A 17113-nucleotide genomic window follows, 5' to 3' on the forward strand; every position below is an offset into this window, starting at 1 on the left:
TGAGAAGTTATCGCGTTTACAAACTTTCGCCGAAATTGGGAAACACCTAAAATGCATCAAGCGATTATTAATAACGCAACTTCGACAGCGGTTCAATAACATTGAAAATATATTTAATTAAAGGCTGGTTTAAAGAAAACAAATCCCAAGAACAACTTGGCAAGTGGTTTTAGGAATATCCTTTTTTATACGCTAAAGCTATTTTTAGCTTTTAAAAAGCTATTTGCGTTAGAAATTGTTTATAATAATGGTTACCACAATTTTAAACCAGCCTTTTATTAAATATGTTGTTGGATCGCTGTCGAAGACTTTTTAAACAGAGTGTACGTCTAACTCACTGTTGTAGCTACTTAACTTATGATATTATGAATAAATTAAAATTGGTCGTTTCATCTCAATTATTTTAATTATAATTAAAATTTTATACCGGGCGGGATAACATTTTTAACAAATAACTCTAAATTGCGGAGATATATCTTTAAGGGTTATCTCGAGAAATTAATACCACTAGGGACAATTCTTCCTAGGAGAGGTATATTTTGGCTTGCCAACTTGTTTCAATTTGATTCAACTGGTCAGATTAAAAAAGGCGCTCGAGCTGAAAGCTAGCTCATCGTTTTGATAATGTAAAAAACAAACTCAAAATTAACCCGAGAAAACCACTTAATTTTCAGTCATTTGCACGAATACTTGTATGTCGTTGTGTACACAAAATGAACTTTGTTCAATAAAAAGTGTAGACGAAATCGCTTGAAATTTGGTATCAATCGGTGCATTTCGGTGATGTTTTGTAGGAGACGCTAACAACAAGTTATTGTTACAACACCTGTTACATTGACCATAAAGCTATACCCGGATTTTAAAATCAAATTTAATTCTGTTCGTTAATTGCGATTCGTATTCAAACCCCATCTCTCAAATATTCCTTTGAATTTCTAGTTAATAATTTGTTTTTGATATAAATGTTTGAAAAAACCATAACAACAGCTTACAACGGTCATTGCAAAAAGGTTTGAAAAATTTTTTCCGTCATATATTTATTAGTTGTTTTTGCCTTTATAATTGATTATCATAAAAAGTCGAAAACGGAAAATACTTCATACAAGGATATTGGCTGGTTCTAAAATAAGACTATTTAATAGATTCGAAAACAGCAGTTTAATTTTAACAGAAGCGTATTGTCAACTTTATGGAAGTCATATCCTATTTTGCGAAATCATGACATTTGAGTTGGATTGAATATGAAGTAAGGAACAGACTGCAACACTAAATTGAATCAAGTATCATGTAGAAATTTATTGACCAGATATTTAATTAATAAATATAATCAATCCATTTCCAATGTGGCGTAAGTAACTATATAATATTACATTATATTTTTCGGAGGTAACCCTTTCTGGTGTTAATTTTTTTTAATTTGCGCCTTCATGACCTAACTATTTATTTCATCTTGATTGCTCGTTAGCCTAAGATATTGGTTAAGCTCGTTTTCGTGTTACTGGTTCCACTAATAAGATCCGGAAATACAACACGAAATTCCCGGAATATAACTTGGCGGAGGAGCTATTCGTTTTTCTTCCATATTTTTCAAAAGAAAGCGTGACCACTTATTTAAGAGGGCTCCACTGAGTGGTAATGTCCGCGAACTTCCACCTTAAATACCTCCACCCACTGATAGAATTTTAGTACCGCGATAAGCCCACGATCAAAGTTTATGTTGGGCCGTGAATCTATGGAAAGGCAGTGATTTTCACAAGAATATACGTCGGTATTGACTTAAATAAAAAGTACAATGGTCTATGGTCGATCAACATGGTTTCTTCCACAGCTAATGCTGACTTGGCGTTGTGTGCTTTAAATAACTCTCAATTTTTTAAACAATATATACTTCGTTGCTCCCACCATCTTGCTTTGTGTGACGAACAGTTTTCTATTAGATTCTATGTTAACTGAAGCTAGGATACGTACGCTGCATTGAGCTATTCTCAGTAGAAAGTCCCAAACTTACAAACTGATGATGGATTTATACGAAAAAGATAACTGATTCCTGAGGCATTATTTCGGGGGGTCGTGTTACAACGCGGAGAAGGATGGTGGCAAGCCCTTCAAGTCCCGCGAGCCAACATTTACTATTACCTTTAACCTCAACAAGTGTTTATATTATTTTTCACCAGATATGTTTTACAAGAAAATGCAAAAATCGCAAAGAATTATCTTTAGTTACTACATTACTTAAATTTTATTTTACTTGAATTTCGTATAAACTGCGCTTGTTTTCGTTTTCTTCAAATTTTCAAAACCTTATATCTCCAAATAGAAATAATCAAGAAATCGGCTTTTTGGCATAAAATAGCCAGAAGCGAATTCACAATAAAATCTAAGGAAGAAGTTTGACACGATGTGCCCATCCGCCAAAGAGTGAACCGTGCATTTTTAATAAATTAAATTTGGTTATGTAAATAATTTTTTTTACTAAAAGCGGGTTCTATTTTATTATAAGGTATTAAAATATTATCTTTTAATAAAATTAAAATTGTCCATCAATTGAGGTAAAATTGGCGATTCTGAGGTAGCAATATTTTACATTTTCCCACATTTTTCCAGACTGTGTCTTAAGAGCCAAATAATCCGTCAAAGTAAAAAAGTGGACGTGATATTTCGATAGCCGCCCCTTCACCGCATGCGCATTTAATTGTCATTCTTTACGGATCGAGTTTTTTTTTTGCTATTTATGATTTTCACAGAATAGTTTTCTTGACTTGTTAGGGTTTTCCTGGATCATTTTCGAAGATCTTCTCCTGACTTATTTTGTGACTTTATTTACGTAAAGGTTTTTTATTATCAACCGAAATTAAACTCCCTGACTCATCAAACCAAACTATTATCATCCACCAATCAGGTTATCTTTAACCGTTATTTCTTCCGTGTCAATTTGCACATAACGCTTAGCTAACTTTCAAAAAACTTAAACATATATTTACAACGAATGTATAAAAAAGCCAAAGTAGTTAAAAAATTATCGTCCTTCGTTTCTTCGCAGTTACCATTCCAAATAAAAAACTACTTTGTTTAGTAGTAATAATTATTTACACGAAATAAATCTTACCACTAACAACATCCCTTGCTTTACGTTTGTGTTTTCATGGTGTCTAGTCAAGTTAAATGTGATAACATCCCTGAAGTATTGTCTTTGCAATTTCAACCTGACTACCACGAATAAACCAGAAAAATAATTATTTTATACTTGTGATCAAATTTTTCAAATTTATTTCAGCCCAGGTCACGAAAGTGAGAAACATGTTAAAATATCAATAAAACTTAAAATTAAAAATTAAACTCAAATCAAATATTTATAAAAAAAGACCTAGACTTTTTTCTCCCCTTGCTTTAGCGGCTTGTACATTTTAAACGGGGTTTTTTAAATAAAAACGTTTACTTTTTAACACTGTATATACAGGATGTTTCAGAGAAGTCTGGAACAAATTAACAGGCGTGTTCTTTGGGTAACAAGGAGTGAAAAAGTTTCGAAGAAACGTTACCGTAAATTGTATCGTATCCGAATATTTGGCCAACAAGAATCGGCCTCCAAAACGTCGAAAAATGCGCAAATGTGCAGTTTCTATTATCCATTGGACCCAATTGTTTCCTTATACTAAGCATTTGTTTGTTTATCGAAACAGATAAGAAAACGATAACAATTATCAAAAGATCATTATTAGTATTCTACGTGTAGATATTAACAATAACAAGGTGTTTCATAGTGACCACGTCAATTGATATAAAGTTATTTATTGAAATTCGTCTTTTTCTTCAAATGACATAAATTCAAATTAAATACCCAAATCATTCTGAAACCCGTTCAAAGATTCATGGCCTGTCACGAACTCACCACCGAAATCTATGGTTGCTCTTCTTAACGGCGGCGGGCAGAACTACTCGTCGGAGTTCAAATTTAATGCACTGTGGAATCTAGCAAGTTAGAAACATAAGCAGACGCTTGAAGTTATTATACCCCTTTTACGGTTCGGCACCATTAGTTTCACAACGATCAATAATGTGTTCTCGTACGTCGTCAATGTTGCGGAATTCAGTACATGGTTGACTCACAATTGACGTCCAACTTCCCTCGTACTTGTCGTAGGGTCATCCTCGAAGTTAGTTAGTACTTGTTCCTCCATGTCTTCTGGAACGTCTCCTTCTGCAGAAGCAGGACCCGTGTGTTGTATTTATCCCGTTTATCTTAAGCTTCTGTCAACCCCCTTGATAATTTGTCGACTCGGAAGCTGTCTTTGAGGAAAGTACTCCTGATACAAGTGCCACGCTTTCACCGCATTTCCCTAAGCGAGTTCATTCATAAGATGCATATCGGCATATTCTGCATTCGTGAAGTACGCCATAGAATAGCAGGTTTAAGATACTAAATGTAAATTAATTTTTTGAGGCCCCTCAATTTATTGCAAATTCGAGCCTCGTCCCCATCCAAAAAATGTATTAGAATATTTGTTGTAGACTAAACCTGTAGACTAAAAACATTTGTTTATGGGTGACTATTTAATGAGACCAATAATTACACAAGCCAACTACATTCAGTGTACTAGCACTCGGAAAAAAACGAAGATGCGCTAGATACGTTCCAAAACGCCTAACAAGGTGTTTAATTTGTTCCTATTTATGGCATTAGAACAATATAAAAAAGAAATTCAATAATTACTTAGAAACACCTTGTTATTGTTAAAACGTATTTCTGCACGTGGCTTACTTATTTCGTCTAGTAACGCACCTTTGATACTAGTTTTGTTTTTAATCGAAAAAGATGAGTAACCTATGCTTAGTGAAAGGAAAAATTTAGGTCCAAGGAATAATAGAAACTGCACATTTGCGCGTTTTTCGACGTTTTGTTGTCCGATTTTTGACTGCCAATTACTCGGATACGGTTCAATTGAGGAGATAGTTTCTTAGGACCTTTTTCACTCGATTTTGCCCAAAGAACACGCCAGAAAATATATGTCTGACTTTTCTGAAACACCCTGTTTATTTCCAGTACAAATAATAAACTTTGTTTAAATAAGTACTATAATTTTATTTTTTGTCAATTGCAAGTCACATAAGATTTGTATCGGAATCAAAAAAGGCCGAATCTGCAAATACATGTTAATGAAATTTTAAAAATTGTCTTTTTCAAATTCAATTAGTTGTTATCTTCACTTCTCTGTGGGTTCAAAAATTCCAAAACTGAAAAGAATTGTTCATTATTGGAAGCCCAAATTTACAGCTAGTACGCGTAATATTTAGCAATCATAATTGTTTGCAATTTTATTTAGACTTTTAAGGAAACTACATCTATTTTGTAATTTGTAGAAACGCTTTTACATTATATTTACTCAAAATATAACACTATTTCTATTACCTTAACAAGTGAATACATATTAAATTAATACTATTTGTGATTAAAACAGTCAGCAAAAGACTTAATAAAATGTAAGCAGTCAAATTTCGCAATTAAGTATTTTAAGCTAAGCTACTTTTCTACTGTCCATATTATCTCATATATCTCCTACTAAATATATCGATAAAACAAACCTTTATTACTTAAATTGCGTTGTTGCTCTAATTATTATGAATATAAGTGTCAATTTAACAATTACTATCCATTTCATTTTTCAATGGTAAAATGGACCACACAAACGTGACATACGTTACGGTTACACCCATAATACTTGCTAGAAATCCCTTATCAATTACGCAGCACTTCAAAAAGGAAAAACTAAATTGTCCCACTCTAAGTTTTTGCCTTAAGTATAGCAGAAAATATTGTTTCCGAAAAGATCGTGTTTTGGTTGCAGTGTATCGTCGATCGAATTTTGAAAGCAACAGCCGATGGCTGTCATCCAGTTTGCAAAACGTTACTAGCAATAAGGTAGTAGTGAACAGCGGTAAGCCATTGGTTAAGAGCAGGAATAAAACAGATATTACTGTTGATGATAACGAGATATGGCTCGTAAAGAAAGGCATGCCAAGGCAAAACATGCAAATCCATTCAACCGTCCAGAAGAAAATGAAACATTGCGTTGAAGTGTCTAGTTCTTCCGCAATAACTAGTAAATTCGTGTGCCGCTTTGCAAATTCTTCTTCGTCGTTCTTTCCTAACAGAAAATCTTCAGCTAATCCCCTCACGCAAAAACGCAAATCTTCCACGGTTAAGATCAATAAAAATTGAACTAGATATTTTATGGAATAGAGGTAAACGTAACCCAAATGATCCAGCACTATTATTGCCCTCACTATTTTAAGGTTTTTCGCCATATATGGAGAGTTGTTGAACAGGCCTTGTACAAAGTATCGCTCCACATTTTGATCACCAGATCCGTAAAGATATGCTAAAACTATCGCGAAGGATATAAACAAAAAAATTATTGAAAATATAACACTATCAAAAACCTTGGTTCGGTTAGATTTTAATCGGTAATCTCTTCGCAAACTTAAAATATGCTGAAGTAGTTTTGTAACAACATTTTTTCTAACCAGACAATAGTTAACAACAAATGCCATACTACTCGACTGTGCCAAGAGAGCGATTGAAATACTTAGAGTAATCGTATCGAGCGGTTTGAAGAATTCTTGAAGCGTCCATATCAAATAGTAGATAACGAAAAAATTGCACACCGACAAAGAGAGTATCTTTCCAAATTTTGAAATGTTAAATCGATTGGCAGAGAAAATGTTATTCGCTACACCCAAGTAAAACAGGCATTTCAAAATAATTTTCAGTGTCTTGTCTCTAGACGCATTTATTGTTGACATCATTTTAGACATTTTTATCAAAAGAGAAAATCCCTAGAAAGAGAATGAGCAATATTTTACGAAATGAAATCAAAACAAGCAATTACAAATAAATTTTTTCTCGAATGTATGGAATGCAAAATTGTTAGAATAAATGAATTAACAAACTAGCAAACAACCGACAAAGAAATGGGTCGATCGATTATAATAGATAAATTAAATAATAATTTATCAATTTTTTTCATACAAACATTTTTTTAGAAATTGTTTCCCGCGGATTCAGATATCTGTAAACTTGTCCAACCCTTAGTGCCACTATTACTACATTTTATGATTTGAAAATCAGAAGCTAAATTTAAGTAAACATTCTAGAAATCAGTACTAGAGAAGATTATTTCTTCTGATGTTTATTTTGCAATTATTGAAATAGAGTGAACCACCAGGAATGAAACATTCAAAACCAATTCTGACTTGCTTCTTTTGTTGTGAATTTTACTAACCACACTCCTATGTTCTGATTCTTCTGCACAGTCAAAAGCAAAAGATGTGGTTTTAGAACAGCAGAATAACCTCTAATATGTGACTCTATTCTAATGATTCTTTTGAAATTAATTGTTTGCATTATTGAAGTAAAATTGTTTGTATAGAAAAATATTGACAAAAAAGCAATATAATTGTAGTTTGGTGACAAAACACGAAATAGACTTTGTTGTGACACATGTCAAATGTGAAGTAGACAAATACCAAACACAAATACGCAAATCTTTCATTAAATCACTCGTGATAGAAGTCAATGTTTAAAAAAATTTTTTAAGAAGATAATTTAAATAAACTAAAAAATTAGGAAAATTTAACCAAAAACTAGCAAAAGTGAGTCTTCGTATTATATTTACTTCAATTAGTCTATTCGCGAGAAATATATTTGACCATTAAATTTTAACTTGTAATTAGGGGTGATACTAAAAATAATCTTAGAAACTCTAGAATCCCTTTACCCTAAAACTAAAAAAAAATTAGAATCTTAGAATCCTTAGAATGCAGTATGTTTGCTACTAACATAGTTAATAGAGTACTAATTAAATAAATGAAACGATGCAAATATTACTCCTAAAGCAACGGATCCCTTATCTTTGAATGTAGATCTTTCGCTTATTGAACTTTCGTTATAAAATCTAAATCATATTTTGGAATTCTTAATGTAAATTGTATTTATACATTTTGCGAATTGTGCTCGTGAATCAATTATGGTTCCTCCCTGTTGTAAAAGGGATTTTAGGGCGAATACATATTATTATTATTAATTGACAAAATATACAATTTAACATATCAAAGTTAATAACTTTACACGCGTTTCTCGAAACGCTTAAAATAAGACTAATTATCTAAAATTGTATATATTTTACTTTTTTTTTCTGGATATAGAATCCTAAACAATAAATAAGATATTTTAATTAAACAAAAAATCCTCGAAAATGCAGTACAAAAAACTTATTACCTGCACACTAATCTTGATATTTTATTTTATTCTAAATGTTTTTCTTCTTGAATTCTCTATAAAACCCAATTGCCTGTAGAGTAAACTTTATATTTTATTTAATTATAAATCTTTTTCCAATATAATCCCATATTATAACGTATTACCTGTACAGGAAGCTTGATAATTTAATTAATTATAATTATTTTTCTACTAGAATCCACTATAATAATGTATTCCCTGTACAGTTAACTTGATATTTTATTTAATACTAAATATTTTCCTTCTAGAATCCACTATAACAACCTATTCCCTGTACAGTAAACTTGATATTTTATTTAATTCTTAATAATTTTCTTCTAGAATCCACTATAGTAATTTTTTCCATGAACAGTTAACTTGATATTTAATTTTAAATCGTTTTTCTTCTAGAATCAACTATATTAATTTATTATCTGCTAAGTAACATTAATATTTTGTTTAATTCTAGATCTTTTTCTTCTAGAATCCACTTAATTAAAAAAGTGTGTACTTCCGCCATTTTTTCGGGCCTTTTTAAGGTTGGTCGGACTGCCGGTACACTTTATATATTGAACCCTTGTGAAATATCTTCACTGATGCCCTTTTGGTTTTCGCTACGTTGAGACTCGTCAATTTGTCGCGATCAAGAAGCCAGCTATATTCCACCTACACTTAATTGGCAGCTTAGCGCAGCACTGGGATCTAAGGTTAATTCCTCGAATTCTGATATATGGCAAGATTATACGGTGACCTGAACTTTATTTCGTGAACAAACCAAACCAATTAATACTTAGTACCAGATCTACTCCAATGGTTCGAAAACCAATCAGGTGTTACTATGCGATGCTTTCGTATTCTTTTGGAATTGAACGGAGCAGTTTTAAATTGAGTCATATTATTGACATCAATAAATGAATTTAGCAAGCGAAAATTTTGTTTTTCACAGATTCATGTAAGCATATATTATTGACAGGAAAAATATAATTAAAAATTTAAATTACACCTTAAATCTGTATAGATATTTATTATTTTATAATATTTTTCATTTCTTAAATTTATCTTGAATTTTCTAATCTAGTTGATTTAAAATATAATTTATTGTATATGAAACCTTAAACTTAAATTCCGTCTTCTCATAAAAAGTACCCTTTTCAATTTGTGTTTTATCTAGTAAAATGCAAACAAAAGTTTAGTATATTTTTGTTTGATATTCGTCTACCAGGCATTTGACATCTGTCAAAATAGTTTATTTTTCGTTGTTTTATTTGGAAACAGCAGTAATACCGTTTGATATTATAGAGGTTAAACAAGTGCCGGTTACGTGTAGGGGGGACTTGTAGGAGTGTAGACGTAATTTTGTGCGTACAGACTGCACCTCTTAAAGTTCCCCCAACAAGTAGTTTGGCCGTTTTCTGCAGCTGGCTTAACCTCTCTACTCTCAATATGTATCATGCCTTTTTACCAAGGTTTTAAAAAACATTTATGCAAACAGTAGAATGTTTCGATTTAAATAAAAAGGGAACACAAGAAGAGGGCCACTTAACTCTAGTGCCTCATTTGACGTTACTCCTGCTGGATGAATCAATTGTTTTTTAATTTTCTGTCATAAAATTGAGGTTATATTCACTTTAAAGCACCAGGATAATTTTATATTTAAACTTAAACAAACTCAAACTGAAGAGATAAATTGCACTTGAAGTTATTTTTCAAATTGTGTAGCATATTCAACTTAGTTCGGTGTCAGATTCGAAGGGGTTTGTATAAAAAATACGATGTTTTCATTAAACCTGTTTTTAACCTATTAATTTATATCAATATTGTTGTAATTGACGGACGATATTCTCCGTCTACTGATAAAGAGTATAAAAACGGCTTTATTTAGCCGGATCAAAATTAGATTTACAATATGAAAGATAAAATATTTTAAATAAGTAAAATTTTGTTACCAAATTCAAAATACGTTTAGCGAATTAACAAAAAATAAGGCTAGAACAGTATAATAAGTTTTGTTGATGCAAATAAATATTAGCGTTGGGAGTAGTATCAAAGATGACTTGATTCCATGTTCTGGTGAGGTGAGTTCGCGTTGGAGTAGGTTGAAAAGGTGTGTCTTTCTCGTTCAGCTGGGGAAAGGAAAGATTAGTGATTTTTCTTTGGTAAATCACGAAGTGAACAAAGCTCTACTTTAATATTCTCAGTTAACGTTAATTCATTCTTATTTATATTTATTTTTAAATATTTTGGTATTTTTTTTGATTGTTTATAATTTTAAAATTGTAAATTTAAATTTATTTATATTGAACTTCATATTTATATACATAAATCGTTCCGTTGATTGAAAGGTTTGTTGTTTCGTTCATTCGATTATTCTATTTTTAAATTAATTTACGTTTTTTCTGTAATTCATTTATTTTTTAAATAGATTATTTCATTTATATATTTAAAAAGACGCATTTATAAAATCCAAAACATATTTAAAACATAACGTAAAATAATTTTTTAAAATACAAGGGCGTATGTTTTATAATTGGTAAATGAGATTTCATATTATGTCTTCTAATATTTTTGATTGTTCTCTTTCCAGTTATTTACAAACTACAAAAATGGTTCCAACATTAAATGCAGCTATTGTGAAAGATAAAACATTAAAGATAATTTTAAAATGCTTATTTTACTTTGGATTAGCGAATGGAATTTTTGCAGATAGTCGTTTAAGAATTTCAAATTTTGGAAAGATAGGTTCTTTCTTGATTAGCAATTCATTCGTTATCTACTATTTGGTATGGACGATCCAAGATTTCTTGAAGCTTCAAGATACGATTCGATTAAGTAATTCGCTCGCTCTCTTGACGCAATCGAGCAGTATAGCAATTGTTGTTAACCAATGTTTGTTTGGAAAAAACATAGTGATTCAACTAGTTCAACATATTTCAAATTTGCAAGAAGATTATCACATTAAATCTAAACGTAACAATTTTTTTAGTCGTGCTATATTTACAACAAGTTTTTTGTTTATATCCTTGGCAATAATTCTAACACATTGTTATGTATCTGGTGATCGTGTAATGGAAGAATATTTCGTGCAAGGCCTTTTCAACGATTCACCATTTATGTGGAAAAACATCAAAATTGTGAGGGTAGTAATAGTTTTGGACCATTTGTGCTACATTTACCTCCATTTTATAAAATATTTATTTCAATTTTTATTGATTTTAACCGTGGAAAAGCTACGCTTGAGAGTTTCCCAATTAGCCGAATATTATCTTTTGGGGAAATACGACGAAGAAGAATTCACCAAGGGGCACACGAATTTATTAATTATTGCGGAAGATTTAGATACTGTTAGTCAGATTTTCGTCATTCAATGGGCGTTGGAATGGATTTTCATGTTTTGCCTTGGCTTGCTTTTCCTCACGAGCGACAACGTGCTATCGTCAACATTATCTTGTCTTTTTTTCCTACTCTTAACCAATGGCTTGCCTCTGTTCACCACTGGGGTCTTGCTCGTAACGTTTTGCAAACTGAACGACAGCCAGCGACTTCTGATTTCAAAATTCGATCTACGATATATTGCAGCAGAGGCACGATCTCTTCGGAAACAATGTACCCTTCTGTACGTAAGACAAAAGCTTAGTCTGGGACAATTTGGTTTTTCCTTTTTAAAATGCTGCATAATTGATAAACGATTTCTGGCAAGTATTTTGGGCGTAGCTGTAACTTATGTCACGTTTGTGTGGTCTTTGTTACCATTGCGAAATGATTTGAGATGAATTTGTAAGAAAAGATTTGTGATAAAACTTAATATCTACAAAGATATTTCGGAGAATGACTGTTACTTTATGATTAAAATTACTTCAGAGTAAAGTTTCTTCGTTTCAATTGTATTTTATCTTTGGTATACCAGTTTATCCACAAATAAAGTTTAAGAAAAACAGCGCAAATGCAAAAAAAATGGATACTTAGATATTTTTTACGAAAATAACTTTTAATATTGTCTGCAACTAAATAAATATTCATCAATCCTTGGTTAATTGTCAAATTTATGAAGAGTTAAAAGAAATTACAGATTTCTAATTTTTTTAAGTCAAATAAACTCGAGGAAGGTGCAATATACAAACGGTTTCTAAAGCAGACAATATAAAATATTTATCCCGCATGAAAGCTACACAGGCAAAGACATAGAGAAATGAGTGTTCTAATTTAAAGAATTAAACGTCCGTGTATTTTGAAAGATTGAAAAAAGGATAGTTGTTTTTATAAACTAGGACGTTGCACCGTCATTTTAATCCATCAATAAAAGCTTTGTTTCAGTCACCGTCATTCTAATCCCTAGAACCCACGTCTACTACAGCGGCATATTTCGCGAATATTGTGGTCCTACTGGCGCCATTACCACTCCCAGCAAATAAAGAAAGGCCGATTTCCGAAAGGGCAAAAACGGCGCGACGGCGAGCTCTCTTCGCCGCGGAGTGAATTCTACGCCCCGAACCGTTCGGTTCGTACATCTTTAAAATTAGTATATCTTCAAATTAATTATTTGCGACTAATAATTTTTGCACCATTAGGTTCCTCTTAATAAGTACGTTGGTAAGGTACAACTAAAAAGTGGACAACATGTGGTGGGGCTATAGTTCCAAATAGCCGGCCCTAAATGGGTCGGAGTGTGCAATAACTGGTGGCTTTACCAGGGAGCCGGGCTACGGCTCTTGTAACCCATATAGATAAGCAGTAAATATAGCCCTAATGAAAATAATCCCATATTTTAAGGTAAAAAAATGTAGTTGTTTCAAAATTTTAACTCTCAACATTGAATTAAAAAGCATTATTTCTATTTTTTTCCCCTAAAATCACTTAATGCAAACGTTGTGAACTAATGTAGAGATATCAATTTGGGAATGGAATTATATTTTATCTCAGAATTTAAAATTTTCTCATTAAATATACTGGTATTTTGCACATCCACTGTATCACATACCAAGAAACATGTAATCAGAGCTAAATATTGGAATTTTTTTGTCACAACTGTCTATTGCTAAACTTTTTAATTAATAATATGAATTTGTGATGGCCTATATTTTTCAAGATTAGCAGTAAATATAGCCCATGGTAATAATAATTCCTTTTTAAGATTTAGAAAAATGTAGTTTTTCTCAATTTCAATACTCAACATTCAAATTAAAAGCATCATTTCTAAAGTTTAAACTTATTGGAAACAAATTGAACCTAAGTTAATTTATTGCACACAATTTGAACCGATTTATAGCTTGAATAAATTCATAAAATCATAGTTTTTAAACAAAGTTTGTTAATGCAAAAATGACTTTGGAAAGTGATACAAAGGCTTAACTGCTGAGTCACGAACTCACTATAATCCATTATAAAATACCAAGCGATAATGTCAAGTGACACTTAGTAAATATCTATTAATGTTTTATAAGCTTATCATTAACTTGATAATATATTTAATACTTACCATATTCATTCAAATTATTGATTGTTTAAAATCGACCGTGCTAATGGCGTGATACCTTTACCACTCACTGACTATAGTACAAATGCGTTGGTACGGCTTTTACTTTCACTTTAGATAATCTCTACCTGGGCAGAGCAACAGCCGACTTCGATTGGTCGCATGTATAGGGAGTTGTTGGTCCACGTGCGCGTGGCCTGAAGGGCTTGCCACCACACACCTACGCGCATTACAATTGTAACATCTAGAATCACGTTTCGGGGTACAAAAAGTGTTCGATCACTTTCTATACCCGACAATAAAATTAATTATTATAACACATCACTTGAGTTATGCTTGAGCTAGGGGATAAAATGATTTTTTTTTCTATAGATGGATACAAATACGAATAGGCAAATTTATTCGGGTGAAAATATGGGTAAATGAAAAATTGTAAGACCAAAAATAAGTTTTAGAAGTTTTGCTGTAGTATTTTTAACAACGATCTACTAAAGTATTAAGTTAAAATTTGAAACTTTCTCGTTGAATTAGATTCTATAAGAACGTTTATTTGGTTATTTATCCTGAATGAAAAAAAAATTTTTTAACACAACCAAAAAGAAACGTTATATTTTCATCTAAAAATAAACTTGGACGAAATTTATTAAAAACAACGTTATTTTAACGTTAAGAAGTTTATTGGAAAATTTGGTTCGAAACAGTTGAATTTAAAAACTACAATTCAACGTTAGTAGAACGTTGAAAAAATAACTCATAACGACATTTCAACCAGATAACCAAAATTTAACCAAATTGCAACGTTGCTTTGCTACCTGGGAAGCGTATTCTAATGACATTAAACGCCGGAAATAATGAGAGTAAAGTAACACTAAGAAATGGTTTAATAAGCTCGAGTTTACATGATAAAATACGCGAAAAAGTAGATAAGTCCATAATTAAAAGGGATAATATAGCTAAATCCTAAACAAATTTGAAGAAATTTAAAAACTTACTAATAACTCGTACCGATAGGTCTTCGAGCAACGCGAAACTCGGATCAAATAGATCTTCGAGTAATAAACTAAATTACATGTATTGCGCTTCACGCTAAAAACAACGAACTGCGGGTTTTCTCTCCCGCCAACAAAAACAGTAACACACACAAAAGAGAGGGTACAAAGTTCGCTGGTCTCACAAGTCCGGCATAAATAGGATGGTTGATGCGGTCAGTCTATCTGTCCGTACACACACTAACACTTCCCCTTGTCGGCAGTGGCGGATTATCCAATAGGCTGAGTAGGCTTAAGCCTACGGGCCCGGAGGATAAATGGGCCCGGTTGGATTTTGCTAGAAGGGTCCCCGAGAATAAATAATCCACAGTTTACGCAAAATAGAAAAATATTTAAGCTTTTAATTGGAAAAAAATTGTTGGAAAATTGTCCAAACAAAAATTTTTGTAATCGCGTTTCCTCCTGATTGTCGGATTTAATTTCACAACCACCGCTAAGATCGTCTGTATTATCTTCGTTTTGTAGTAAAGCCGGATACATTAAAACGTCATTATTTTATTCATTTTATCTATATAGTATAATCCAAGCATTTATTTAGCGTGTATCCTGTTTCCTCAAAAATGAGTAAAATTCAATAAAATAATAGTTTGCGAGTAGCCACGAAATAATAACGGACCTGGACAATCAGAGTCCATTTTGATCAGTGGCGGAGAAGCCCGAAGGGCGGTGCAAATCATTGCTTTTAAACTTTAAGAAGGACTTTGGGCTCGAGGGGGGTGCAGTGTGTCAGAATTTATGGCCCGGTGTACCTAGTAACAGAGACCATACCACCGGAGGCCTATCATAATAGTGCCCTACGCCAGCGTCCACCTAGCCCGGACAGGTGACAAATCCAGCATGGGTAGCAGAACCCTACTACTGATGGTCGGACCTTTGACGCAAGCCACTCAACCCAGCAGAAGGTGCAGCAATGGGTGGGACAATCCCCACTTCGCACACAGCAGTGGGATTTAGAATGGGCGCTATAGCAACTCCAGCCGACACCCCACCTATGAAGGCAGGGAGTCAAGCCCTTTGGAGTGAGCTCCTAAAGGGGAACGACGAGCACACAGCAGTCCAAGTGACCCGGCACAGCTGGCACCGGAGATCCCGGTTGGCTCCAAAAGACCAGGAAACAGGACCGCCGTGCCCGCATATGGAGGCTCGCCGCCCCACAGCAGGCTACCCAATCCGCCGAGGCGGCCAGTTTGCCTGGACCCTCTCCGTTAGCCTGAACCGAAGTTCAGTATCCAGCCCAAACCTGACCGAAGTCGGAGGTGGAGATAGGACCATTTGATCAGAGCTAACATCTCCCAGTGCGCCACCGCCCTTATGGGTTACAAGAGCCGCACCCCGACTCCCCGGTAAAGCCACCAGTTATTGCACACCCTAACCCATTTAGGGCCTCGAGGGGGGTGCAATACGAAGGACCCGTGAAATCTTGTGCACGGTCCAGGGGGGTGTCACAAAACATTGCCGCCACGGGGACCCAGCCTTTTTAAGCCGCCACTGATTTTGATATATTATAATATTTGATTAATTGAATGACTGATTGACTGTGCGCTGTTCGTAAAACTTAAGGCAAGTGCCAATCAAGGCTGGATTAGAAATTCTAATTTCTGACTCGAGTTATCTGTGCGACCCAAATAGCACGAAAAAAATTTCTCTGCTTCTGAGACGAATACAGTTAAGGTGTGCTTTGTCAATGGTCAGATCTTCATCTTGTTTTTACTGTGTTTTATAACATAAATATTTGCTTTCGAATTTATTTGTGCTTAATGATAACCAATTGTTCAGGTGAGCGTTCATTTTCGGCTCTAAAGAGGTTAAAGTCATATTTACGTTCAACGATGTGTGATGAAAAACTTGGAAATTTAGCACTTATACATATTGAATCGGATATTCTTCAGACAATTGATTCAAAATCTATCATTAACATATTTTTAAACCGAAAAACTAGAAAGTTTTTTAAAAAATAATAATTTAAAAATAAAATTAAAAATGTATCATCAGATTTTTTTTAGTTCTTTATATTTCATAAAAATGTTTAGTGTCGTACTAACAAGGAGACGACCCGAGGTGTTACACACCGATATTATTCAAACTCGAAGGATTGGTAGACCTTCATGTAACTTGAAAAATCCAAAAGGGAATTTATTCAATGGTCAACGGTTTTGCCATGGCAACGAAAAATGTTTTTGACAACATAAAATGGAAATTTTCAAATTGAAAATAACATGGGTTTTGGACCGATTCCAAGGGTCCCCCCTGTGAAAGATTTTAAAAAATTAAAAAAAAATTTGATCAATTTGAACCAAATGGGTGAAAATGAACCGATAT

Source organism: Leiobunum rupestre, chromosome 3 (genome assembly GCF_980474605.1).
Source record: "Leiobunum rupestre chromosome 3, qqLeiRupe1.1.hap1, whole genome shotgun sequence".
NCBI lineage: Eukaryota > Metazoa > Arthropoda > Arachnida > Opiliones > Sclerosomatidae > Leiobunum > Leiobunum rupestre.